The sequence below is a fragment of the Vulpes lagopus genome, chromosome 9 (assembly GCF_018345385.1).
Source record: "Vulpes lagopus strain Blue_001 chromosome 9, ASM1834538v1, whole genome shotgun sequence".
Classification (NCBI taxonomy): domain Eukaryota; kingdom Metazoa; phylum Chordata; class Mammalia; order Carnivora; family Canidae; genus Vulpes; species Vulpes lagopus.
The window spans coordinates 12,681,590-12,706,262 of record NC_054832.1 but is presented as its reverse complement, the minus strand read 5'-3'; positions in this window follow the sequence as shown (position 1 = coordinate 12,706,262).

Below are 24,673 nucleotides of genomic sequence, written 5' to 3'. Positions count from 1 at the left end.
CACAAAGACCCATAGAGACAACTCTATGGTCCAGGCAGAAAGTACCTTCCCCGGGCTGCTGTCAAATGGTGAGAATTCAGATGATATCACACCACAGTTATTTAGCAAAAATGTATTTTGCAAGAGGAATGAAGTCAGATCCCCAGTTCTGGCTATAAGAGGGCAAGTTGTTTGTCATGGAAACTCATCTCTAGTAATAGTAATAGACCAGGCCCCATTGCTCTTTAGTTTTTGAGTCTTTTCTTTTTTTTTAGGGCATTAAGTAGTAGTTCCTGTGAGAGGTCATCTCCAGTGAGCAAAAGGGGTCTGATGGCAGAGGAGATGCAGGCTACATACGTCTAGTGGAGGAGAGACATAAAGAGGCTTCAGAATGCCAGCAGGCTTGCAGCTAAGCCTTTATATGGAATGCCCCATGCAGTCAGTACAGCCCCCCAAAGCTTAATAGGATGGCTCTCGTTTGAAAGGTGATCCTCCTTCAGGACCAGAGAGGTTAAGTCTTTTGCTCAAAAATCACACAGTTTTATTAGGTCAACGATCCATCAGACACAGAGCTTGTGCTCCTAGCCACAGTGCTTTGCTGATCCGGGAGTGTGCAAAGACACGGAAATGAGTTCATATGAGACTCCAGCCAGCCCCGTGCTCAGCTCAGCCGTCATTCCAGTCTCACTTAACAGGGAACTCCTTCTCATACCTTCTTGCTTTTGCCAGTGTGAGGTTTCCACTAATAAAGTTCTTCTTACCTTCTCTTCTGCTTGGCGAAAACCAATATGTCAGGGGTACCTGGGCATCTCAGTGGGTTAAGCATCCGGCTCTTGGTTTCAGCTCAGGACATGATCTCTGGGTCCTGGGATCGAGCCCCGTGTTGAGGTCTACACTCAGCGGGGAGTCTGCTTGAGATTCTCTCCCTCTGCACCGCCCCTTCACTCACTCTTTCTCTCAAATAAATACATACATCTTTAAAAAAGAAAAAAGAAAACCAAAATGTCCTTCTAGGTCCAGCTGAAATGGGGCACCTTAACCCTTGTTCCTACAGGGCGATTCCAGTGTGTTGTCCCTGGGGCAGTTTGGCTGGACCTCCTGGTGGTGTTGGCGGGTCACTCCTATTTGACTGGAAGTTTCCCGAGGCTCCGGAGTTAGACTTGAGTTTGAATCCCACCTCTATGACTTACAGCTAGTGTCCTTGGACAAGTTTCTTGGCTTACCTGGGCTTTAATGTTCAAATCTACAAAATGGGAAGAGCCTACTTCCCAGGATTTTCCTGAACATTAAGTGTGTTTGCTTAGATGGCATGATAAGAGTTCTAGACTATCATGATGCATGAGCTACTTGCTTACTACCTTCATGCATCATTGCTACCACCTTCTGGGGTGGGTTCTTTTGCCCTCATCCCCGCTGTACAGATGAGGAAGCTGAGGTGAAGCCCTGTCCCCCTGGCCCCACGGCTAGAAAGTGACAAAACTTGGCTTGAAGCTTGCCTCTATCAACTTCCTCTCCCGATGGGACCCCACTGGAAGCTTTTCTTGGACTGAATTCTGAGGAAGGTCTGTCATGTACCAGCTCGTCCAGATGTCCTGGAGGAGGTCCTAATTTCCCTCTCATTCCCATCTTGGAGATCTTTATCCTGACTTGTAGGAAAAGGATGCTCTGACCAGCTTTGTCTCAGTGACATGTTGTTTACACACTGCCCACTCCTACCAATAATAGTTTCCCCTACCTTCTGGCTCTTAGGGGTGCTGGATTACCAGAAACACAGATCTTGGTCTTCATTGGTCTTCAAAAGCTCAAGCAAACCCTTAAGTAGAAGTCAGATCCCACTTCATTCTCCAATCCAACAATGCCAGCGTCTTTGTCACTGTTGACCTCAAATGACTTGGCCAGTTGAGTTTCTTTCTGGTTGACTAATCTCACCGGCCTCCCCTAAAATGGCGGGCAAAGAAAAGCAGGCATTGATGTCTACCTTCCTCTTTTCCTCAAGGAGTATCAGTTAAAGTCCTTAGGCAAAATGAACTTAATTTTATTTGCCAGAGAATATTCCGAGTGAATAGAGCAAGATCCATCACCTGGTGGGGCCTGACACAGGCCAGGCCCTTGAGAAGGTTGGGTTCCTTAGAGTAGAGAGTGGGAGGGGGACCCTATTTGGTGGCATGGCAAGGACTTTTCTGTGTGCATGTGATCTGGTGAAAGCCAAGGGGCTCAGAGGGGGCTCCTATGTTGACTCAAGGTCCCAGCTCACCATGGAGACTGGACAGCCAAGGCTGCGCAGCCATGACAATGTCTTCCCTTTTAACAGCAGCAGAGGGACAGTAACTACAGTGGAGAAAGATACTGGGGCAGAAATTATTGAGGACCTACCCCATGTCAAACACTGAGAGAATTTTTTCAACTACTTGGGGATTTTCCATGTATCGACTCTTGCTGACTTCTAATTTATTCCCATTGTCCTCAGAGAGGATGTACTGTGCGACTTCACTCCTTTGAGATGTTTAGAGACTCATTTTATGGCTCAGTGTAAGGTCTGTAGTAGGGAGTGCTGCGTGTGCACTTGCAAGGAGTGTGTACTCTACAGGTTTGGGGGGACTGCTCCATTGATGTCATTTGTGAAAGCCCGAGACTCGGCCAGGGGGCATGGACAGTATCCATGCTGCAACACTCCTGGGGAAAGGCAGGGGCAAAAATCCATGTGGCTGAGAGGGCATAGCCAGGCTCTGACCCCAGGAGGCAGACGCCATGCCAACTTGTTCTCCGTGTGGCCCAAATAAGAAAAGGCCAAGAACTGTAAATGGACCTCTGAGGTCAGGAGACAATGTCTAAAGATTTGCTTAAAGGAGGGAAATTTACCCACGGAAGTGAGCAGTGAAGCCATGTGCCCTCGAAACTCTCTCTCCCATGCTCCTCCTCATGAGTTCAGCATCCATCCATCCATCCATCCATCCGAGACTTGCTCCTTGTAGTTGCTGTTCTGAGCTGTGGGATAAAGGATTCAACATTGCCCTGCCCTCCCAGAATTTGCAGGGTGCTAGGTGTACAGATAATTGAATAGGCAGTTTTGTCAAGCCGGGTAGGGGTCATAGCCAGAAAAGTGCATACATACCAGAAAAATAGTGTCATTTTTTAAAAGATTTTATTTATTTATTCATAAGAGACACACAGAGAGAGGCAGACACATAGGCAGAGGGAGCCCGATGTGGGACTCGATCCCAGCACCCTAGGATCACGACCTGAGCCAAAGGCAGACGCTCAACCAATGAGCCACCCAGGCATCCCTGGGATAGAGTCATTCTTGCTTAGCTTCTCCTTCTGTCTTTCTCAATGACGCAGATTTGCAGATAAAAGAGAATTTCCACATGGAAAGTGAAAGATGGAGGCAACCTAGTCCTATCTGTAAACCCATTTAGGAAATAATTTCGTGAAGGGCAAGGAACTTGTGAGTTCGTAGGGCAAAGAGAGAGCTTTAAGACTTGTATGTGTGTGTGTGTGTGTGTGTGTGCACACTCCGGTGTGCCCTGGACCCTTTTTACAAACTGGGGAAGCTCTGGATGCCTTTTGAGAATAATGCTTTTAAAATGCATATGGTACAACACTCAGGATCACAAAGGAAAACAGATCCCTGCATAGAGCAGGGAGAGGGGGCTGCCTGGAGGTTTCTGGAGTGGAAGAGAGATGTTTTGTGAGCAAGAAAGAACATTCTTCCCATAGGTTGGTAATTCTACATTTATGGAACTAGTTACCTCCAAGACTCACCTGATTTTCTCACCTTTTACATTTCTCTTGTTGTTCCCTGGGTGGAGGGAGTATAATAAACTGGCAAGGCAGGGTGGTGGAGAGTTTAAGGCTGACTTTGCTGGGAGGGAGGAGGGGGAGGGAAGAGGGGGAGGGAGGAGGGGAGGGAGGAGGGGGAGGGAGGATCTCCTCGGGCTGGGAGATCAGAGAATGTTTCTTTGGTAGCCTTTGGGATCACTTGTTAGGCTTCTCTATCCTAGTTGGGAGTTTACTGAATACAGAGTACAGCCCAGGAGGGCAGGGTGACTCTTCCTGGGAGGTGATGAGGAGCCTGAGGTTCAGGGAAGCCCCGTGCTTTATTCTGGCAGAGGCCATGGGCCCCATGAGACCAGACACATTACAGAGGAACTACTGGCAGCCACTTGGCTTAAATCCCCCGTTCTCATTACCACCCCTGGATCCGCATCTTACCCAGGAGGCAACGGATACTGAGCAGAATTAATCCCAAATCACCTAGCTTGAGCTGGGGGGGTGGGGGGGTGGGAACTAAGATCTGATCCCGTGTAACCCCAGGCTCTGAGGTCTCTGCTTCCACGGCCACCTGCCCAGCTGCCTGCCTACAGCATGGAGGCCACGGGCGCAGCTCTAGGAATCAGTTTGCCTGGGTTCCAATCCCAGCTCAACTATCAAATGGCATGATGATCCAAGGGAATTTCCTGACCCTGAGACTCCTCATCTCTGAAATGGGATGGTTTCTTTCACCTTCCTCCAACTCTTTTCTTGATGACTTAAGACATAGTGCGTTTAAAGCCTTGAGCACACGCGCCTGCCATGCACGTGCTCCATGGGAGGAGGTTGCTGTGGTTATTATCAGCCCGGCAGGACCAGGAGCAATGTTCGGGGTGGGGGGGTCCCTGGTGTACGATCACTCTCCTCTGTTTACTCCTCCGACTGGCAGGCGGTCAGGAGTTTGTTTTTCTGGTGCGAAGGTTGCCCTGGTGTTCTGGAGTGACCCTGCAGGGCTGAGATGATTATACAACCCGGCTGGCCAAGCTCAGCGCTCCTTGGCAGCCTGCTGCGCCTGTGCCGCTGGCCTGAGGGAGCCACCACCCTTCACCTGCCGTCTCCCTACGAGAGGCCTGACCTTCGATCGGAAGGATCTTCCAGGCCCAGGCCACTCGGTGCGCTCACCCACCTGCTCACTCCCAGTGCGACCTTGGTCTGAGGCTGTGGCGCTCAAGACCCTGGTTTGTCCTTCATCTCTCTGTCTTGGCCCCACCAACTGTGTCCTCCACTGGCACCTCTCAGACAGGAGAGGGGCACAGCAGGGCTTGGGTTTGGGGGTGGTGGTGCTGAGACACCCGGGCTGCAGGCTTCCCTGCTCCCTGCCGGGCCTGCGGTCCTTGTTGGCAAAGCACATCAGATGTGCTTTCTAGATAGAAACTTTGTATTATTTTAAAAAAATATTTATTTATTTATGTATTTTAGGGAGCAGGCGGGAGCAGGAGGGGGAGAGGGAGAGAATCTCAAGCTGACTCCACCCTGAGTGCGGACCCCAAGACGTGGGGCTTGATCCACAACCCTGAGATCACGACCTGAGCTGAAACCAAGAGTCGGGCGCTTAACCAACCCCGCCGCCCTGCTCCTGTATATAAACTGTTAAAGATAGAGGTATAGACATAGATATGTCTATATTTACATATAAAACTTTTTTTTTTTTTTAATCAGTGAGCCTTAAATGCTTCACTAGGAAAACCCACAGAAAGATCCTGAGCACTCAGCATTCATCATTATCGATCAGCGTGGTCCGTCTTCACAGTCCGAGGAAAAGGCAGGATGTGGCCTCCACTGAGGCTTGTGGCCTCGGAGCGTCAGCTTCCCGATGCCAAGTGGGGTGGCTGACAGCTGCCCCAGTGAGGTGGTGAGGAGCAGATGGAGGAGGGCTTTGAGAAGGCTGGACCCAGAGGGTCCAGTATGGACGGAGCTCTCCTCTTGCTCAGCCTGTGCCTGCCTTCAGGCCTGGGGGTGTCACCTGCCACCCCCCTACTTCTCCCACTGGGGCTGCAGGGAGGGCTCTGCTGTCCCTCTCAGCACCCTGGGTGGGGGGGGGGGGCTGCAGGCTCAAAAGCTGAGAATTTCCAGCTGGCAGGCAGCCCCTCTGCTCGGTTAAATTTTCTGTCTTTCCCCACTTTTCAATATCCTTTTCCAGCACCTTCTGAAACTCCCTCGTCTTGTGCTCCTCACCTCAGGCACTGGCCATTGCTTCTTTGTCACGGCACAGCAGAGGGCTCCCGGGAGTCCCTGGAGCCCCGAAGCTCATCTCATCCCCTAGGCAGGGCCTCAGGCCCACCTCTGGCCAGCCCAGGCCTCCTGCCCCGGGATCTGTGGTGGCTGTTGCACAGCCGGGAAGTCCCCTGCCCTCCACACAGTCTTCCATCCCCCTCTTTGGACTTATTCTTTCTGCTTCTTGCTGTCTGGGGTTCCCGTCTCTGATGTCTGTAATGTAGCTCAGCCCAAATGCCCCCACCCCAAGCTTTGCCCATTGGCCTCATCTGGAGCAATTTGTACATATATTTCAGCCTTAAAATCTCTGTTTTTTTAACCTTGTCATTTTATGTATTTTACTTCTGTGTTGCCACATTCCGCAAGGGAAGATCTCACCCCCACCTTGCCTAAGCAGCTGAGAAAATGGGATGAACGTGGGGCTCTCTCCAGACCTCTGTTCTCCCACCTGTGGAATGAGGATAACCATCGCAAGTTGCCAGCCCTCTTATGAATTGTCGGAAGGCTTAAAAGAGGCTCTTGACCCGAGTACCTCCCACCTCAGGGCCCTGTACATTTTGAAAGATGAGTGAACGAATGATTGATTGAAGAATCGAATGATCCAATAAATGAATGAATTGAATGAATGAATGAATGAATGAATGAATGAGAGCTTTTACTGTTCTATTTGCAATTGTCAAAAACAGGTGGGCTTTTGCTATCCTCCACACTGCCCTTAGGAATTCTACGCTGGTAGCTTGCAAACCTAGGTTCTGGGTTAGACTCCTGGGTCAACCACTGAAGTCTGTGATCCAGGCATGGGCTGAACCCTCCCGGACTGCAGGGACGTCATCAAGGACAGGGGTCAGCAAACTCTGACCTCTGGGTGGCCTCCAACCCACTGCAGCTTTTGTAAAGCCCACCAACTAAAAATGGATGTTATTTTCCCAAATGTTGTTTACATGTGAAATTTTACATTTTCATTTATTTTATTCATTTTTTTAAAGGGTCTTTCTTGTTCTAGTTCTTTTCTTTTCTTTCTTTTTTTTTTTTTTAAAGTAATCTCTATGCCCAACGTGGGTCTCGAACTCACAACCCCAAAATCAAGCATCGTACTCTCCTCCTCCAGAGCCAGCCAGGTGCCCCTGCACACACATTTTAAACGTAAATGTAAGTTAAATTGACATACATATTTTTACATTTTTATTTTTCATGTTTACATTTAAAAAATAAAAACTCAGAAGAAGAATGGTGTTTCCTAACACATGAGAATTAGAGGAAATTCAGAGTGTCTATAAACAGTTTTATTGCCATGCAGCCATGCTCATTCATCTACAAATTGTCTATATGGCGATAGAGGATGTGCACAGAGCTTACGCTCTCCGAGGCACAGATGACTGGTTGTGACAGAGACTGTATGGCTCACAAAATCCAAAATATTTACTACCCGGCCCTTTATAGAAAAACCTGCCAATCCCAGGTCTATGTAACAGGAGCAACAGTGTATACCCTCCCCACTGTGTGTGGATGAAATGTTCAATTCAAGGGCCTAGCACCAAGCAGAAACTCTAGAAAATTCCGCTCCTGCAGTCTTTCCCTTTCCCATCTATATCCCCTTCCACAGAGAGCTCTTTTATTTCAGGGTCCAAGCCACATAAAACCATAAAAAGAGGACGACAGGCTGACTCTCACCAGTGCCCTGCAGACGGGCCCTCAGACAGCAGGACTGTGTTTGTGGGCTCCATCCTCTGGCCCTCGGCCTCCCTGGCCAGTCTGTGCGGCTGCTGCGGGTGTGTGTGTGTGGGGCAGGTCGGAGCCCCTTGTGTCCTCGGGGACGTCTGGGTCCCAGACACATCGGGGGCGGTCCTGCAGGGATGCCCTACAGAGCGGCTTCTCTTGCATTTATCAGAGGTTGCTGGTTTCATTGCATCGTTTCTGGCTTTGGGCATTTCTGGAAGCTGGGCCGGCGCTGCCCAAGAGGTGGCCACAGCCACACTTTAGCTCAACGCAGGATGACTGCTTGGTGGAGGCAGCCTCTGGGCTGGAATCCAGGGGCCTGATTGTGATTTGAGGGATGGCACGGAGTCGTGGCGAGACCTGAGATGTGGGCTCGGGTCTGGAATCCCAGCTCTGCCGCTCACTCACAAGCTCTAGGATGCCCCTCTGAGCTTCTTGTCTTCATCTGGGGAGCTGGGGTGATGCTTCCTCTTGGGGAGGGGTGTACACAGGGATGTGGTCACGTAAGCAGCGTTTTGTCTTTTCCTGCTCTAAAGCCCCCCGCCAAGAACAGGGCCTGGCAGGTGGTAAGCACACGGCAAACACGTGTTATTGAAGAGAAATAAACCCAAAAGAGATAAAATATGTGGGGTGCCTGCTGCACCGTTGCTTCCCATTAAATGGTCGTATTGCTGCGTCTGTTCTAAACCGGGAATCAGCAGACTAGAGCCCACACGCCGAGCCTGGCCCGCTGCCTGATTTTGTAAACAAAGTTTTATTGGAACACGGCTTTACCCATTCATTTACCTACTGTCTGACTTTGCTGCCACAGCCATGGAGTAGAATAGTTGTGAGAGAAATGTACGGCCTTGCAGAGGCTAAAATATATCCAATCTGGCTTTTTACAGCAAATCTTTGTGGTCCCCGCTCTGAATGTCAAGGCCACCCTGTCCATGAGTGACCACAGATTTCATTTCCCCCTGATTGCAGGTGTGCGGGCAGTTACGAGGTGACAAGCAGCTGCTAGCTTGAAATACGCATGCTCGATGCCCTCTGTGAAATACTTAGTTTTTCCTTTGGCACCCTAATTCCGCCACACGATTCCAGCGTGCTCAGAACAGATTTCGAGATGCCCCGCTGTTCTCGTGGGTGAGGTGGTGTTACTTTCATTTCTGTGTAAGAAGAAACTCAAGCCACCTGTCAATTGCTGGCATGTTCATGAGGGATTGGCCACGTACCCTGCGACGGGTCTCGGCCTAGGGAACAGCGCCTCATAGGAGGTGAGTCAAGATAAAAAAGAGGATGACCCTCTTGATACAACTTACTCTTTGGTATCAAGGAATAGGAAGCTGACTGGTGCTCCTGTGTCTGGGGCACCAAGTGCATAGGTCTCTTTCATTGTTATGGATGGGATGACCTTGGACACCTCAGTTACCCTCACTCGGCCTCAATTTTCTCATCTGTAAAATGGCCACAATGATCCCACATGGGGTTGTTGTGAAAATTACATAAGATCAAGTGACTGAAGCATAGTAACTAGTCAGCTCTTTTTTTTTAATTTTTTTTTATTTTTAAATTTTTTATTTATTTATTTATGATAGTCACAGAGAGAGAGAGAGAGAGAGAGAGAGAGAGAGAGGCAGAGACACAGGCAGAGGGAGAAGCAGGCTCCATGCACCGGGAGCCCGACGTGGGATTCGATCCCGGGTCTCCAGGATCGCGCCCTGGGCCAAAGGCAAGCGCCAAACCGCTGCTCCACCCAGGGATCCCCAGCTCTTTATTATAATAAGATAAATCCTTCATTTCTCAGTTTGGGAGAGAAAGAGTTAACAATTTTTGCCTCACGTTGGCCCTCCCTTAGATGGTCAAGGCCCACCATGAGGATCCTCTTGCAACCCTGGTTTTGGGGGCGATGGATGAGCTCTTCCTGGACAGCATTTATCCAGGGCTCCCTGTCCGCCCTGCCGGCCGAGCAATGCTGGGTCATCATCCTGTTAACCGTTTCCTGGTCAGCGGATGGCTTGTTTCCTTTCCCTCTACAAGGATAGAGTCACAGGCTTCCAGGTCCCCAAGCCCCAATGAAGAGAGGGCCCAGGAACCACCGAAGGCCGAGTTCAATGAAGCAAGTGCATTCTTGCAATAAAGGTGCGAGCTGCCGGCCGGGATTTCCAGCCTAGTCGCTTCTGTCTTGTTCATCGCTTAGAACAGCACCTGGAACGTAGTAAATGTTTCACAAATGTTCATTGGGAGGATAAATGGTCACCCCTCGTGAATGTCACACTGCCTGCTGCCCTCATGTGACTCTTGGACTGCGATGCCGTGATGCCAACGGGGGAGGTCCAGGCTCAGAGAGAGAGCACACGGCAGCCCCGCCCGGCCCTCCCCAGGCCCCCGGACCTGCCACATTTCCTCTGCATCACTTGTCCCGGCCGAGTCGACTGTTCCCCCTGTGCCCAGGGCTCTTCCCAACCCTGTAAGGTCCAGGAAGCCGGCCACCCCGACCCTGCCCCCAGCCACATCTGGATCTCCAGCTCAATCTCGGTCCACATCAGGGGTTGTTAACTTACACCCCACAGGCCGGATCTGGTCAAGGGTCTGTTTTTGGCCTAAGAATGGCTTCTACATTTCCAAAAGGTTGAAACTTTTAAGAATACAATACATCAGAGACCACAGGGCCAACAACGCCTGAAACATCGACTCTCTGGCCCTTTATAGAAGAGGCTTGTTGCCTCCTGGCCCAGCGAGTCCTCTGATATACCAGCCCGTAGGGCCAACTATGTGAGCCAGGCTCCATTTCAAGGCTTTGTTTCCTTCCTCTTATTAACACTGAGGCAGGTAGGATTATCATCCCGTGTAAAGATGGGGAAACTGAGGCATAGAAGGGTTAATTTACTCAGCCGAGAATCTAATAGATGGCAAAGCCATGATTCAAACCCAAGCAAGCTAGCTCCAGAGTCCATGCTCTAACCGTGGTACCATTTTGCCTGTGGACGCGGCCAAGCCCAAGCTTTAGGCCTTGCCCACACTCTGTCCCATTTTGAGTCCCCTATTGCAGAGATGAGCTTCAGAAACTACCACCCTCTCCAGGTGTTTCGACCCCAGTTTCCCCACCCTCCCCAAGATAGCTCATCCCCTGTGGCGCTGATGGGGCTCCCTTTCTGCCCCATGCTGTGGCCTATTCCATCCTGCTCCCCGAGGTTGGACACCTCTCCCTGAGCCAGGCCTGAAGTTCGTCCCACTGAGCCTCCCTTCCCGAGGCATTCCCTGTGTCCCCCTTCCATTCTGTCTTTCCAACCCCATCCCATCCCTCCAATATGGAATTGGATTTTTGGTGCATGGCCTCGGAGTAAAGGTGCTATAGTGAGAGGTACGGTCAACTCCTGGTCCTAAGCCTTGGTAGCCCCAGGACCTTGGCTGAGACCCCCTCCCCCCCCCACACACACACCAGCTCCTGGGAGGCAGGGGAGAAGCCTCTGGCTCTCCAGCATCATGGAGAACAGCCCAGAGGTGGAGGTGTCACAAACCAGGGGGAAACGCTGCCCTTCAAGACTGAGCAGGAGGGGCGGTGCCTTTGTGATCAAGAGTCTGGGTGCAGGGGCTCAGGAGGGGTGAGAATGGAAAGACAGCTGCCAAGAGGAACAGAGAGCGTCTCAAGTCACCCCCTCCCCGTGCCCTCCCCACCGCACCAGCCCAGCTTCAGCAGAAGCCTCCCCTCCACCTGGGCTGGAAATCACTGTGTGGAGCGTGAAGACAGAGGCCGTGTTCTAGCTGTGTGACCGTGGACAGGTCACTGCGCGCTCCATACCTCGTATTCCTCTTTTTTCACACGGTGATGGTGAGGGTCTGGGAGGGTCTTATTTAGAGATAACACATTCCTGGCGAGCCTAGGCAGGTGCTCAGCATGAGAATGAATTCTCTGTGGCTCGCCTTCCCCAGCTGACCCCTTTGCTATACACGCTTCTGGCAAACTGGTGGCACCTAACATCCTGGTGGGTGCACCTTTGTGGCTGTTATCTCCATTGCCAGGAGCCCAGACCACTGCATCCCCAGAGATCAGAGCCCATAATGGGCAGGGACTGTGTTGGACCTTCCTTCTGGGTTGGTGGGTGGTTGGAGTGCCCCGTTGCACCCCCCGCCCCATTGCACCCCCCAGGGCTGCCTCACTCCCACAGAAGCTCTCCAGGCTGCTGCAGAAGGCCCCACTCTGTGCCCTCTCCTTCTTGCTTCCCCGGGGGAGGCCGACTTATGAGCCCTTCCCAGATCTTCTGGGGAAGGATGCTCTCAAGGACACTTTGGGGTTGAGCGTGTGAAGGAGGCCTCTAGGCTAAGGCTGGCAGGAGAGGCCTCCCAAGGGCCTGGCCAGCAGGTTGTGTTTCTCCTTCTGAGGCCTAGAGGGGTCAAGCACAGCGAGGGGTCAGGGGCTGCTGCTCCCGGCCTCCAGACTGGCACCTTCTCCTGCCTCTAAAGGGTCACCGCTTGGGGATCCCACCGGCATCACAGACTTCTGGTGCCCCCCATATTGTGTTGGCCTCTGTGTGGTCTTCTCCATCTTTGTAAATGGCAATGCCAACTTCTCAGTTGCTCAGGCCACAGCCTTGGAGTCTGTTTACCTTGGGCCCCGCTCGCTCGCCTGTCACATTCAGACCATCAGCAAACCATGTCCAGAGCATCACATCCTGTCACCCACTCCACTGCCCCTACGTGGGCCCAGCCCCCATCATTTCTTGCCTGCGTAAGTACAACAGCCCTTGACTGGTCTCTGCGTCTGCCCTTGCCTCTCTACAATCTATTCTCAAAGCAACAGCCAGGGGCACCCTTTGAAACCAAGCCAAAGCACATGACCTTTCTGCTTCAAAGCCCCCACAGGCTTCCTTTCCTATTCAGAATAAAAGCTATGGGCCTTGCAGTGACCTAGGAGGCCCATGCGACCCAGACCTGCTGCCCTGACCTCGCCCAAGCTCCTCCATCCCATTCATCCCACCTGCCATCCTGCCCCGTGGCCTCAGACACTCCAGGCAGTTCAGCTCAAGGTTCTGTGCTCCCTGGACTCTCTCCTCACTGCTCACTCCCTCGCCCCTTCCTAACCCTTGTTCAGTGGTTATGAGTGACCATCTCACCGAGGCCTCCCCTGGCCACTGTAGTTCACATTCAACACCCCCTCCCCTTCTGCAACTCTCATTCTTCTCCTTCCTCCCTTTATTTTCCTCCGTTTTTCTTGGCACCTTTTCGAGTGCCTTACAATTGTGTGAATTGATCCATTAGTTCCCCCCATCCCACTGGAGATTAAACTCCAGGGGCAGGGGGCAGGATGTGATTTTCATCTCAGTCCCTGCCAAGAACCGCACCTGTGACATGGTAACAGTCTGGAAATATTTGTGGCACGAATGAATGAATGACCTAAGACCAAAGACAGCCGGCATAGAAAATAAACCCTTATTTTAAGCATAAGCCTTATGATTTTGTGTGTGTGTGTGTGTATAAAGTGATAAAATATATGTTTTATATATTTATATATGATTGAAAGTTTCAAGCATATATATCATCTATATACATAGCATGTACATCAGGATAGATATAAAGTGAATGTGTGTATATATATCTCTCAAAGACCAAAATGTATTTTATATATAGAGCCAAGGTGCCATATTTTTTGCAAAGGAGGACACTTTCTGGTTTCCCTGGCTGCCTGCCAGGATGCACTCAGGCAGCGATGTACAGTAAACAGGGCACTTTCAGTCTCTGGTTTTCCAGAGCAGAGAGCGGGTCATTGCCAGAAAGCCTGCGCCTCCCTCTCGTTCTCTGGGGCGCAGGGCCACTCAGAGGTGGGCTGCCCCAGCCTGTGAGGATGCGGTGGCCGTGACTCCCTGCCTCTCCGACAAGATCCGTGAGGACCACCTGGGCGTGAGCTGGAAAAGGCGTGCCCAAGTGTGAAGAGCTGGTGAAGTCCTCGTGGTGACCCTCCGTCTCCTGGGCCCACTGCCCCCTCCCTTCCTAGGATCCAGACACACTGGCTTGCCCGTGTCCCCACAGGGGCCGTCTCCTGCTCATCCAGCTCTAGCCCCAGCTCATGGCTCTGTGGGCTGCTCCCTACCTGTGTGGATCTGTGCACTGCATACATCTGGTCCTCCAGAGAGACACGCTTGGTGTCCCAACCCGCGGCACCTCTGAGCATGACCTCCTTTGGAAATAGGGTTTTTGCAGATGCAATCCAGCCTCGATGAAGTCATTCTGGATGCGGGTGGCCTCCAATCTGGTGATGGTGTCCTTAGAAGAGAGGCACCCATACAGGGGCCAGGCCGTGTGAAGGTGGAGGCAGGGATGGGGGGGCATGCGTCTGCAAGGTGTGCGATGCTTACGATTGCTGGCCAACCACCGGGGCTGGAGGAGGCCCGCAAAGACCTCGCCCTTCAGGTGTCACAGGGAGCACGACCCTGCGGACACCTGGATTTCAAGAGCTCTGTCCTCCAGAACCCCGAGAGAATACATTTCTATGGTTTTAAGCCCCTCAGCCTGCAGAGCTTTGGCCACCCCAGGACGCTCACTCACTCCCCTCTGATCCCTCAGTCCTGCTCCTAAACGCCACCTCCTTGAGGGCTTTCCTGGCCTCCCAATCCTAACTCGGTCCCGAGTTTCACACCTGTAGCACAGTTTACTATTCCTCCACCGGGTGCTTATTACCATGTGTGATACGGTTTTGAAAGCCTCCCCCGGTGCCTGTCAGCTCTCTGCGAGGTCCCTGTGGCCGCCTACGTGTCCTCAGGTCTCTAGCGGAGCACCTGCACACAGTAGGTGTGCAAGCAGTATTTGTTGGGTGCATGCATTACAGTCAGGGTTGCAGGGGGGAATCTTCCGGACTTACAGAGTCAGTTTGTGTCATAGAAGCCCCGGTTGGAAGATTACTCTGGGTGCTTCCCCTGGAAATCCTCAAAGTGCAATTATTCAAATTGAGTTGTTCGACCCAAGTCAGTTGCAGTAAAACAAGAGACACTGAGGGCCTGTGAGGACTTTCCACACGGGGGTCTGTTCTTACTTTTTGGCTTGAATGTGTTTTCCTGCCAAGAGTCAAAACTGACTTTTACCAAGTGGTTAGCAACACCTTAAAAAGAAAAAAAAAGGAAAGAAGAAGAAAGAAAGAAAAAGAAAGAAAGAAAGAAAAACAAAAAAAAGAAAGAAAAGAAAAAGAAAAGAAAAGAAAAGAAAAAAGAAAAGAAAAGAAAGAAAAGAAAAGAAAGAAAAGTAAAGAAAGAAAGACCCCCCAAAATGATGTAGGTTCTTTCACACTTACCCTCCTCCTCAGCCTGCCTCCCACTGCCCGACCCTAGGACCTGGTCCCATGAATGGTGGCCCTACTTTGGACCTGTCTAAATTCTGCTTTGTTTTTCCTTCTAGGGCTTTCAATGGAGATGTCTGGTAGGTGTTTTTAGGTGATTCTAGAATTGACATCTCCTCTGAGACTCATCTGTCCCACGGCGTGTAGGTTTGGCCTCAGACGGATTCAGCATGGTCTTTATTGAGCACCACCAGTGTGCCAGTCACACCCAGGGCAGCTTTACAGCTTGTCACTTCCTTTCCATTTAGTGTGTTCCAGAATCTATGTTCACCACGAAGCGAGCTCACTTCAGAGCTATTTTACTGATGAGGAAACCAAAACTCAGAAAGGTTAAGTAATTTGCCTAAGATCACACAGCCAATAAGTGGCAGGGCCCTTTCAAATCTAGATCTGTCTGACTTCAAAGCTAGTGGGTTTTTTTCCTCTAAATTTACAAATGATAAAAGCATCCCTAATCAGAAATTGCCTTATGAATTGCAAGAAGCTTTATTTTATAAGGATTTGGCTGTGCCTGAGGGTGCCGTGTCACTGGTTCCCCAGGAGCCTCTTGGGAAGGGGTTTGGTATTGGATCTATGGCCCCAGGGGCCCTGGCATGTGCTCAGGACACTCCGCAAGCCTGGTGAGCGCTCTGGTTTGGGAGGGGGGTCATCTGCTCCTAGGATCGTGCTTCCTGATTTGGGGCATTAGGTTAGCCACTCCTGTCATCTAGCCTCGGTTTCCCCAGCCATAAAATTAAAACTCAGATTCAGGGATCTCTGAGCTACTGTCCTGCCCTGATAATCTAGGACTTCAGCACATCCCGGGGCTGCCACCAACATTCTTCTATGCCCCTCAAACTCAAGCCTTCTAAGTCTATCTGGGGCCCAGAGCTTACATGGAAAATTCTTTTTTTTTTTTAATTTTATTTATTTATTCATGAGACACACACACACACACACACAGAGAGAGAGAGAGAGAGAGAGAGAGAGAGAGAGAGAGAGGCAGAGACACAGACAGAGGGAGAAGCAGGCTCCATGCAGGGAGCCCGATGCAGGACTCGATCCCGGGTCTCCAGGGTCAGGCCTTGGGCTGAAGGTCGTGGTAAACCACTGGGCCACACGGAAAATTCTAATGAAATCCAAGCTGCCAGAGGCTCCTGCTCCCCATGTCTCCTCATCCTCCTCAGTTCACATCCTCTCCTTTCCTGGAGCCGGTCCTGCTGGGGGCCCTCAGGCACATTTCTTTACCTCTCTGAGCTTTCATGTTCTCCTCTCAAAAGGGATCTCAAATGAGGGTAAAACCCACCTCCTTGGCTCATTGTGAGGACGACACGAAATGAAGCAGTAGCCATCCTTCCTGACTTTCTACGGGCCTGAGCTGTGCGGGGTGGGCCCAGAAGCAAACTCTGGTGCTAAGCGGGCCGTGTTTGAATCTTGGCCACGATGCCTCCCCGCTTACCAGCTGTGTGGGTTTGGGCAAGTTGCTTTACTTCTCTGTGCCTGAGTGTTTTCTCTTGTACAATGGAAACCCCCCTACGAGTCCATATTTGTTTTGTTTTTCTTTTAGGATTTTATTTATTTATTCATGAGACGAGTTCTTATTTGTAAAGCACATAAAAGAGTGTGGGGCACGTAGCCAGCGCTATTTCAGACTCAGCAATCATTACTAGATCATCTGATTCTCAAACCAGCCTGGTGCAGGGGTGCTGTTCTGATCCTCATTTTACGAGTGGGGAAGGTTGGCCTGCAGGGTCATAACCTTCGGCAGCTGCCTTCTGCTCCTGGTGGGGACCAGGGCACAGGCCTGGGGAGGGACAGGGTGGTGGGGGCAGGGCTGTGGGTGTCTGTGAGAGGCTGCACGCATCCTGCATGTATCCCCGAACGGGGACATTAAGCAGCAAACAAACCGCTTACAACTGATCAAGACAGAGATTGCAGAATAAAGTAGAAAGCTTTGCCTCTTCCTCTTTGAACAAGAGGCCCTGCATTTTCATTTTGCACCGGGTAGGCCTGGTAACTGTGTAGCCAGCCCTGGGCCCCTAGCATGTCATAGGTGGAAATGGTAGTTGCCTTCCCCTTCAACAAAAGCCCCCAAATGCTTGCTCTGAGTTCAGTAATTCTGTGTGGTTTGTCCTGGCTCTTGATTTACCGGCAGAAACAGTCTCTTGATGAAAGCCTGGGTGGTGGCACTTTTGCTGCCTTCCACAAAGATGACTTCCCCAGAGCCTCCTAAGGCCTTCGTATGATTTGCACCCCAACCGTGGGCCATTTCCCAACCGGCAGCCCTGTTTGGTAGCAGGTGATAGGGAGGTCTTATTCTTTTCCCTTCTTCTGTCGCTGTAATCTTCAGAGGCGAAGAGTTCTCCTTAAAAGACACCGTGGGCAATTACTTTATGCAAATGCAGCATCTCTGAGGCTGGCAGGCCGGGGGTTGGCCATGGAGGAATGCAAGGTGGACCGCATGGGCTGGGCAGGGCGCCACCGGGGAGGCCCCGCCAGTACGTCTTGGCATCTCTGTGCTGCTGCCCCCGTGACTTCTGGGAGGAGACTCAGGCCACAGCGGGAGAAGTGGGAGGCTGACAGCCACGCAGCAGGAACCCCAGGGCCACGGGGTGGGAGAGATGCTCCTCTGGCCCATGTCCCACGTAACAGATGAGGCTCCTTAGGGAAGAATAAGCAGCAACCCCAGGCTGATCCCAGGGACCAGTGCAGATCCGTGTCCAGTGAGAGACCTCAGATAGAGTGGAATGGACAACGAGCGCTGCTGAGAGCAATGTCTACTTGCTTTGGTTCAAGCCAAGACACATCATGCAGCTGGAACATTCCAGAAAAAGTGAAGGATACAGGAGGAACCCTCTAGGGAAGCTCAATAAGGGGGAAAGGTGGCCTGTGATTAGATAGGAGTTTGGGGACAGTGGGGCCTCAGCCAATTCCCTTACCTGAGAATCTCCCGTCTTCCAGAGCCTTCTGCCCAAGCAGCTGGGTTGCCACATTCAGGGGTTTCAAAGATGTCCAAGGCAACGGTGGAAAAGAGACTGGCCCGGCTCCTCCCTCCTTCCCTCCTTTCTTTCTTTCTATAAGCTCTAGGCCCGGTGTGGGGCTTGAACTCACAATCCCCAGATCGAGAGTCACACGCTCTACCTACTAGCCAGGCCCCTCTTTGATCTTTTCTATTGAAATATCATTTACATACAACAAAATGGAAAGAATTTAAGTACTGAGTTTGGAGAATTTTTTTTTTTTTTTTAAGATTTTATTTATTTGACAGAGAGAGAGAGAGAGAGAGCATGAGAGGGGGTGATGCAGAGGGAGAAGTAGGCTCCCACCAAACAGGGAGCCCGACATGGGGCTCCATCCCAAGACCCTAAGACCATGACCTGATCCCGGGACCCTGGGATCATGACCCGAGCTGAAGGCAGATGCTTCACTGACTGAGCCACCCAGATGCCCTGAATTTGGAGAGTTTTGACAATTATATACGTGTATGTACCCATCCAGCACCCCCAAGTACACACGCATCACCCCCATATACAAATATAGGACATTTCCTTCCCTCCAGAAATGTCCTTGAGCTTCTTCCCACTACTGTCCTACCACACTCACTTGAAGGTGACCACTGCTCTGACTTCCGTCACCACGGAGGCTACGGGTTCGTTTCTCTGCTGGAGAACCTATGAATGAAATCCTGCTCTTTCAGGTCCGGCTTCCTTCTCTCACCGAGTATTTATACTCATCCAGGGCCGCCAGTCGCCGTCCCTTCCCCCTGCGGCCCACTATTCCATTGGCTGCATACACGCACTCTGGTTATCCCTGCATCCACTGATGGACATTTGAGTTGTTTTCAACTCTTGGTGATTATGAGGAAGGCGGCTAGAGGCTTTCATGCACACGCCTTTTGGTAGACATATGTCCTGGGGAAATACCTAGGAGTGGAATCGTTGGGTCATATGTTAAGTGTATTTTTAGTTTTATAAGCAGCTGCCAAACTGTTTTTCCAAGGGGTTGTACCATTCTTGTACTCCTGCCATGAGTGTATGAGAGTTCCAGTTGCTTCACATCCTCACCAACACTTCGTATTGATGGTCTTTTTCATTTTGGCCACTCTGGTTGGTGGGTGGAAATGGTATTTCGTTGCTGTTAATTTGCATTTCCCTGATGACTAATGACATCGAGCACTTTGTTATGTACTTATTATAGATGGCTCCTTTTGTGACATTTGTGAGCCTTTTTTGCGCTTGGGGAAGGAGTTCGCTTGTCTTATTACTGAGTTGTAAGAGATCTGAGTATGTTCTGGATTACCAGTCCTTTGTCAGATACGTGTACTGCGGTCTGTGTCCGCACGATCCTCTTAATCCTCCCAGGGGCCCTGTAGAGTGAATGTTACTATCCCCACTTCGTTTTAGAGAGGCGGAAACTGCAGCACAGAGAGGTTAAGCGAAATGCCCGAGGTCACACAGCTACTCAGTAGCAGAGCGGGGATGCACACCCACCCGCGTGTGACTCAGAGCGCTGACTTCCAGAACATTCCAGAAAGCGTCTCTCCACACACAGATCCTTGTGTCTCCCTGGCAGCCTGAAATGTGCGGTCCTCAAGCTAGTGCCCAGCTGGGTTATTTCAGTTCACACTTGCTCCCTCTGCTTCGCACATACCAGACCATCCTGGGAAGTAGCCGGCTCCCAGAACCCAGTTGGGGCACCGTCTCCTCTGGAGGATGCCACAGGGCTTTGAGCTGCTCCGGTGAAAGACAATTTTATGGGCCTCTGAGGATGCTGGCAGGGTTAGCTCGTGCCAGGAATAACAATGAGGGCCCCAGGCAGGCTTACTGCCAGCCCTGCTCTGGGAGGTGTGCCTGGAGGAGGTGAGTAGGGAGGGGAAAGTGAGGAGGGAAGAGGGCCCGTGGGCGGGGGGACAGGGCTGGCATATGTGTCCACGCTGTCTCAAAGAAGGGCTTCTGGGGGGGAAGGGGCCCCTGTGGCAGTAACAGCAAATGGCTGGGAGGTTTTGTAAGAGTGGGAACCACGGCAGCTGCAATCATCAACATGCTAGTCAGAGTCACGAGCCCGTACTGAGCACTCCCTGGGAGCCTGGTGCTGTGTCTGCACTTTGCATCCCTCTTAGGTACCAGGTGTAGCTGCTTTGCACTTACCAGCTTAATGCTCATAATAATCCCACGAGATAGGTATTATTAAAACGTCCACAGGAGGGAACTGAAGTTCAGAGGGGTTAAATAATTTGCCTAACGTCACATCGTTTGTAAGTGGTTGAGGTGTAGCTAATTCTAAAGCCAGGGCACTTAGATGCTATGCTCTGATGCCTTTCTGCTCAACAAAACGATGTCAAATTTCTGCTTTTGGTCAAGCACAACATGAGTTGTCTTGGCCAGGGGGGATGTAATGTTGAACAAGACCCATCCCTGTCCTTGCACTGCATGGTGGGTTGAATGGTGGGTTCCAAAAAGGTATGTCCACATCCCAGCATCTATGACTGTGAGCTCATTTGGGAAAGGGGTTCCTGCAGATGGGGATTAAGTGAAAGATCTAGAGATGAGATCATCTTGGATCACCTGAGGGGCCCTAACTCCAATGACAGGTGTCCTTACAGGGAACAAAAGGGAAGAAGATAGAGAAGAGGAGGAGGCCAGGTGAAGATAGAGGTGGACACTGGAGTGAAGCAGAGACAAGCTGAGGAATGTCTGGAGCCACCAGAGGCTCCAAGGAGCAAAGACTTCTGCCCTGGAGGCTTGAAGGGAGCATGGCTCAGCTATTCTCTTCATTAGGTGGGAGTCACTAGGCCCAGCCCATACATACCAAAGAGGATTACACAGGGCTTGAACACGGGGAGGCAGGATCACTGGAGGCCAGACTGGAGGGGGCCCGCCTCCCCCCACCCTCATGCCTGAAGGCAGGAATCCTACTTTCTATTTCTCTGGCTCTCCCAAGGCATCAGGCTTCACACAAGAAGGAAGAGCGAGAGCAACGCACGTTGACCGTGTGGGCCACTGAGCTGGATTCTCTATACACATCCCATCCCGTGAACCCAGCAAGGGGAGGTGTTTTTACTCCCACTTGATAGAAGGGGTAACAGCCTCGAAAGAGGAAGGCCACACCGTAGCATATTAGAGTGACTTAATGGTCTGCAAATTTTAGCTGCATCACAATCACCTGAAGACAATTTCCGGGCCCATGCGCAGAGTTCCTGATTCATCAGTCTCAGGTAGGGCTAGCGAATGTGCGTCTCAGACACGTTCTCAGGTGGAGCTGACTTCACACTTGAGAACCACTGGGGGATCAATGTGGCAGCCATGGGGGCCCCTGACGTGTTAGTGGATTAACGAAAGAAACGTATTTCTTGTTCAAGTCACAGTCCTACCAGGGCGAGCTGACTCCCCCATCCACACACCATTTGGAGCGTGTGGTCCCCTCAAGTCACCTTGGAAGGGAAAAGAGAGCAGAGGGTCATGTGGGATGTTTTAAAGGGGTAGGCCTGGAGGGGGCTTTCCTACCTTTCACTCATTCTCCCTTGGCCAAAACTCAGTCACATGGCCCCAAACAACTGCAAGGGCAGCTGGGAAATACAGTCTTCCCCAGAGGAAGCGATGGTGTGCCTAGCACGCAGCTGGTGGAGGGGCAGGCTGGGACCCCATCTCAGGTGTTTTCCCCCTTCATCTCTTGCCTTCTTCCTGGTTCAGGTGCTTTCAGTGGGCTTTCCCATATGAACCAGGGTCAAGGGGTTTCTTTTTTCCATAAAAACTGAAAAAAGAAAAAAGGAAAAAGACTTCTTGGCTCCATCTGCACATTCTGCGGCCATCAGCCTTCAGCCTTGTAGAGGTCCAGGTGCTCAGCGTAGCAGCTGTCAACTGTGTCTTGACAGCTCCCAGTGTGTCTTCAGGGTTTTCTTGTGCAAATTTCACTTCTACCACCTGAAGCAATCAATGCAGGGCCACCATCTCCAGCATTCGGGGACCCCACTGGCTACTGTGTCATCAATGCTGAAATCCCGGAGTCAGGGCCACAGATAAGTTCCATCCAAGTGGAAAACATGACACTCCTGCCACTCCTTCCCCCAATGCTCTGGAATGCTCCAAATGCAGTTGCCTCAAACGTCTGCAAGTTCCAGCTTTCGTGCTTTTGTATGCACTGTGACATCTGCCTGAGTTCCCTGTCTTCCCTCCAGACTCAGCTCCAATGAAGCTCCACGAAGCCTTTATCCATCAGGCCAACTTGCTGTCATTCTGGAGCAGAGGCATAGACATGCCTCCTCATCTGTGCCTATGCTGCAGCGCCGGTCATGGCCTGTGTAGACTCTGAAGGCCTCTGCCAGGCCCGTCTTTCCTGGTGGGACATGCGGTGTTTGAGAGCAAGGACCATGTGGCATCCATTACCTACAAGACTGAGTCTAGAAACCTTCCCATGACACGTGAGTTCTCCCCAAGATCCAGAGGCAAAGATGGAAGACTCTGGCATTGGTTCAGGTCTCAGTTCCACCACCTGTGGATTGTGTGACTTTGGGCAATTTGTTAGCTTCACAATACCTCAGGGATTGTGCAGTGGGGCTAATAGAACTGTGCCTATTCAGTGGAATAGTGCACCTAAGGCCCTTTGAACAGGCCAAGTGCATGGAAAACTCAAAAAATGCCAACCACCTTTCTGTTACCATCATTACTCTTGTTACTACTTTGTAACCTTCGCACACACGCCTACCACACTTACTTGCTGACAATTTTGATGGTCTTGCGTGCCCCCTTGCTTTTGCACAGGATGTTCCTTCTGCCTAGAGGTCCCTATCTTTCACCTATTTATTCATTTGTTCATACATACTCATTCATTCATTTATTTAACAAAGTTTTTGCTGAGCTCACAACTACTCTCACTATAGACAGCTCCTTCTTGCCATTTCCATTGAATTTACCGCTCCTGTTTTGAAGCTGTTTATTTTCCCTGTATCTCTGTGAATAACTCAAGAGCAGAAAAAAATGTTCCTTTCCTTACTGGATTTACTGCTCTGAACCCAGTTCCTAATATCATGGCTGCCATATAGGAGGAGCTTAAAAATATTATGGAATATGAATACTTGAATGCTGCTCATCTCTGAACTGTCCCCAGTGTGTAGGATATTGTAGGCACTCACCTAGGACCCTTATTTCTCTTGTATGAAACCAAATCACTCTGCATTCATATCACCTAGAGGTTGTGGTTGGGGAAGAGCCACTTTTAATCAACATATTTGAATTTTTGCCACCTTCTGAATCAGAAAACTTTCCCTAGTTCTGCTTGACCAAGTTAAAGGTGACCAGTGGGATGGTCTTCTGAAAAGGGGAAGAGGATGCTATTTGCACCTGTGTCCCTTGGACCAGTCCTAGAATCATCAAAGACTTCTAATCGCCATGCTTGCTGACCCGCTTCAGAGTGTATGTTCCAAGGTCTCCTGGAACTCCAGTTCCTAGATCAGTGCCTGGAAACCAAGGAGGGAGGGAGAGAGAAGGAGAGGAAGGGAAGAAGTGGGGAAGGCTGGAGAAAAGAAGAGGCCTTTCTCTACCAGCCAACATCTTAGAGAAGAAGACTTGGAGTTAAAATGATTGCCCCACTAAGCCAATGCTGTGGGTGGCAACCTTCAGTCAAAACAGTCCCTCTTCTTTCATGAATTTGACAGTTGGCATCTGGTCTTGCTTTGCAAGGTGGCTCTAGAATTTAATCTGTCTCCTTTCTATCCTTTCTATCTCATCTTCTGCTTCTTTGGCCACTGGGGGGTGGCACGGTGGGAAGTTTGCTGTCTCCAGGGCAGGCCAGGATAGCGCTCTGTGTGCTGGCGGTAGCTCCACTGCAACAGGCGGTGCAGATGTTGGGGTTTGGAAGGGCCGAACCTGGCATCCATCCCATGGGACCTTCTTAGAGGGACACATGGGCTGTTGCCTGTTTATGTCATGCAGGAACTACAAATCCTGTCATGGACATTCTCATTCTTTTCTAGTACTATTTATAGAAGTTATTCTGACATTGTCCTAACTTCTACTTCTCATCAATTGTCATACCTAAGGCCGCACGCACATAGCCTAGGTATCCACCTTTCTTTTCCCCTTGTGAAGCAAACATAATTTTAATTGAGATTTCAATATGTGGCAGAGACTTTGCATGATGTTTTCCCACCTGCTGACTCTTTATTCTTTACAATAATTCTGCAAGGTAGGTGTTAATAGCTGTACATTAGGAATCAGGGAATTGTGACCCAGAGATTTTAATTTCACATGGCTACCAAGTGTCTTTTCATTACCTATATAATATGTCTGCTCCTTTAATGGCTCTCCCTGCATCACTTGCAGGTTGTTTCTCAGGTACTTTGGCAATTGGCTTCTTCTCCATCACACTTTACATGCCTGGACTGCTGTGCTGTATTTTCTGGTCTCTTGTAACATGGACTCAAACGCTAATTTATTTGTAGTTATCAGTTCCCAAAAGTATATATATATATAAAAAGTCCACTTATGTTCCTCTTCTTTTATCTTTCCAGACCCTGAGGGGCTGATTCTCTGTGGCTCTTCTGGGGTAGATGTGACCAAGAAATCAATACAGCCATTAGATTAATCCGTGGCAACCATAATGTCATTGCATCTCCTACTCCATGATGTTGACAGAGATGTCAGAGCCAGGAGGAGGAAAGACACTTAAAAG